Below are 3647 nucleotides of genomic sequence, written 5' to 3' on the forward strand. Positions count from 1 at the left end.
CCACATACCAAGCTTATGCCAAATATCCGCACACTAATTCAAACCCATAGGCTTGGGTTGATTCGGCCAAGTACTTTACGGGGCCAAAAGCAGAACTGTTAAATAAAGCCCAAAACAACATAAAAAATCAAATATGCTTTAAAAAGTATAGAAAAATATATTTTAAAAAAATGATTTATAGTTGGGGACATTAAAAAATATCCAAGAAAAAAGAAAAGGAAATATGACAAGAGAAAAAACTAACCACTTTTTGTGTGAGAAATAATCTTTCTATGTATTACCTTGAATCAATAAGATTACAATACAATTGTGTATTTATAGAGAGGGTACAGCCAATACCTACTAAAATTATAGGATATAGTTTCTATATAGGTATAGCATACAATTGGAAACTGACATGTCTCAATATCCGGTTGCCATATTTGTTATATTACCATGTCTGTTCATACTCCCCCTCAAACTCGAGATTATTTGAAAGGAATCATGAAAAGTTTGGAAACAAACTGTGAGAAAAGAATATAGATGATGAAACTTAGTGAAGAAATCGGCGAGTTGTGTTGCGGTGGTCACATATGGTAAGGAAATTGTGCATAAGAGATGTTCTTGTCTAACATAGTGGCAATGGACTTCAACATGTTTCGCTCGCTCATGAAATTCCAGATTTTTAGAAATATAAATGGCACTCTTGTTCTCACAATAAAGTGGAGTAGGAGTTGAGATAGTGATATCTACGTCTGCAAGCAGCTAACATAGCCAAAATCTCAGTGGTGGTTTATGCCATAGCCTGGTATTCAGCTTCAGTAGTTGATTGAGCAATTTGTTTCTGTTTCTTGTTTTTCAAAGATATAAGAGAATCACCGAAGAAAATGTAGAATCATGTGGCAGATTTGTGATCACTCTGATTTCCTGCAAAATTGGAGTCTGTATATGAGTGAGGTAGAAGATGAGAAGAATAAGGCTTAGTGACGGGTATTCCTGATATAACGAATGATGTGCAAAACAGCAGCGAGATGTAAAAAACATGCGGCACTACAAAATTGACTAACCATATGTACTGCATAAGCAATATCAGGGAGTGAAATTGTCAGATATATCAGGTTTCCAACCAATTGCCTATGAAAGGTTGGGTTAGGAAGAGTTTTTTCGTCTGTAACTCGAAATTTGGCATTGACTTCAAGAGGGATATCAACTTTCTTTGTATCATTATGGAGTCGAGCTTGAGAACCAATCTCTGAAGCATATTTTAGCTGTGACAACAAATAGCCATGAGGAGAATAAGCAACTTCTAGTCCAAGGAAATACCACAAGAAACTCAAATCTTTTATTTCAAAGGTACTACTTAGCTTTTGTTTGATTTTATGAATTGTACTAATCATGTCGTCCACGTATAGTAACAAAAGAACCCGTCCTACAAAAGTTTCAGGCATAGAGTGCTAGGTCATAAAGACGTCTAACCGAAAGAACTTCATTACGAAATTTCTCAAACCAAGCACGAGGTGCTTGTTTAAGCCCGTATAAGGTTCGTCAAAGTTTACACATGTGTTTTTTGGAATCCACAATGCCAAGAGGTAACTTCATACATACTTCTGTATCAAGACCACCATTGATAAAAGAATTTTTGACATCGAGTTGATAGAGAGGCCATTGCTGAACAAAAGCTATTTACGATTAGTGTACGAACCGTAGTCAAATGAACGACAGGAGCAAAAGTTTATCCAAAGTCGATGCCATATTGCTGATTGTAACCTATTGCTACCAGGCAGGCATTGTATCGTTCTAGACTGTCATCTGCGTTAGTTTTAATTTTATATATCCATCGATAACCTACAACATTTTTTTCTTTCGGGAAAGGCGTCAGGTCCCAAGCATGTATACGCTCGAGAGTATTCAATTTATCAGTCATTGCTTGTTGCTACTCAAGTTGACTTGCAGCTTCTTTGTAAGTCTGAGGTTCAGAAAAAGAATGAATAGAGGCAAGGAATGCCTGGTGCTGAGGTAAGAAGGTTTCAAGTCATCAGTCATTGCTTTTTGAATGCTTATGCTCGAGAGCATTCAACTCATCAGTCTTTACTTGTTGCCACTCAAGTTAACTTGCAGTTTGTTGTAAGTTTGAGGTTGAGAAAAAAAATGAACAGAGGCAAGGAATGTTTGGTGCTGAGGTAAGATAGTTTCATAGTCAGTAAGTTGGGAAAGTGGAACAAATACCTAGGTGCTCTATCTAAGAGCACAGAGCGGTAGAGGATCAGTAGGTGCAGGGTCATGATCAAGACTGTCAGAAAGAAAGACACGGGTGGAATGACCAGAGGAATTAGGAATAGAATCAGAGAAGGGGACCAAGAAATAAAGGTCAGAGGGCGAGGATTATTTTTATTATCAAATAATGGAATGCGCTCAGAAAACACCACATGTTGGGATAACCAAAGTCTTTTGGTCACAGAGTCATAACCGTTTTAATGATCACGGTAACCGATAAAAAAGTATTTAACCATCTTTAGAGATAACTTATCTCTCTCAGTTGGGGATAATAAAACAAAGCAAGTGTAGTCAAATACACGTAGGAGGGAATAATCGAGTAATCGTGTAAACAATTTTTGCAAAAGTGTTTCGCCAGATAAAATGGAAGATTGAGCACTAGAGAGAGAGCGAGTACCAATTTACCTTCTTGCCTAGAGAGAGAGACCTGAGGAATACCCAAACTACTGGACCAGATTCAATCCACCATGAACCCAAGATCTTCGAGAGAGAACCAATCCACCTGCCTGCCCAGAGAGATAGAGATCCAAGGATCCCTATGAGACAATGACCCAAGGCATGAAGCAGACAGGCTTCAAGATCCCTAGAGAGAGAGAGTCAGGAAGTAGATATGCTTCAAGATCCCTAGAGAAAGAAAGTCATGAAGCAAGCGGGCTTCAAGATCCTAGAGAGAGAGAGTTCCATCCACAATGTGGCCAACAAAGCAAACCCAAGACCCTCACTTGAAGAGAAACCCTTCCCCCAAAATAGCATGAGAGAGAGAGATCAATAGCGAGAGATGAGGGAAAAACATTGTGTGAGAGAGAGAAAGTAATGAGTGGTCAGAGAGATATGAGGGAAAAATGGTGAGAGAGAGAAAGTAACAAGAGATAGATTGAGAGATTAGTAGATAAAGATTTGAGGGAAAAATAGCATGAGAGAGAGAAAGTGGAGAAGTCTGAGAGAGATTGGGAGAGATCTTAGAGATTGAGAGAAAAAATGGAGAACAGAGAAAATAGCGAGAGTATAGAAATCAAGAGAGAAGAGCAACAGTTTTAGAGAGACCAGAAAAGGAGCAGGGCACCAATGGCAGAGATTTTTGGGCCGAGGTGCTTACACAGAAAAACAGATTAAAGAGAGACCAGGGAGATTGAGATCAGAGAACCTTGCTCTGATACTATGTGAGAAATAATATTTCTTTGTATTATCTTGAATCAATAAGATTACCATACACTTGTGTATTTATAGAGAGGGTACAACCCACACTTGCTAAAACTATAGGATACGTATATAGGTATAGCATACAATTAGACATTGATAAATCTCAATATCCTGTTGTCATATCTGTTGTAGTTGTCATATCTGTTCACATTTTGCACATAAAATCCAATTTATATAAAACATTTTGTACAACA

General features: G+C 37.9%; 1 long non-coding RNA gene across 1 annotated transcript; it reads right to left on the reverse strand.

Annotated features, from left to right (window-relative positions):
• Window positions 1-247: 247 nt before the first annotated feature.
• Window positions 248-3443, reverse strand: LOC110007071 (uncharacterized). Its single transcript, XR_002280599.2, has 3 exons — window positions 2659-3443; window positions 1047-1247; window positions 248-906 (listed from the first exon to the last, which is right to left on the reverse strand). It is a non-coding gene; the product is annotated as an uncharacterized LOC110007071 (long non-coding RNA).
• Between the last annotated feature and the right edge of the window lie 204 nt (window positions 3444-3647).

The sequence above is a fragment of the Amborella trichopoda genome, chromosome 13, assembly GCF_054954075.1.
Source record: "Amborella trichopoda isolate Santa Cruz 75 chromosome 13, AtrichopodaSantaCruz75HAP2 v2.0, whole genome shotgun sequence".
NCBI lineage: Eukaryota > Viridiplantae > Streptophyta > Magnoliopsida > Amborellales > Amborellaceae > Amborella > Amborella trichopoda.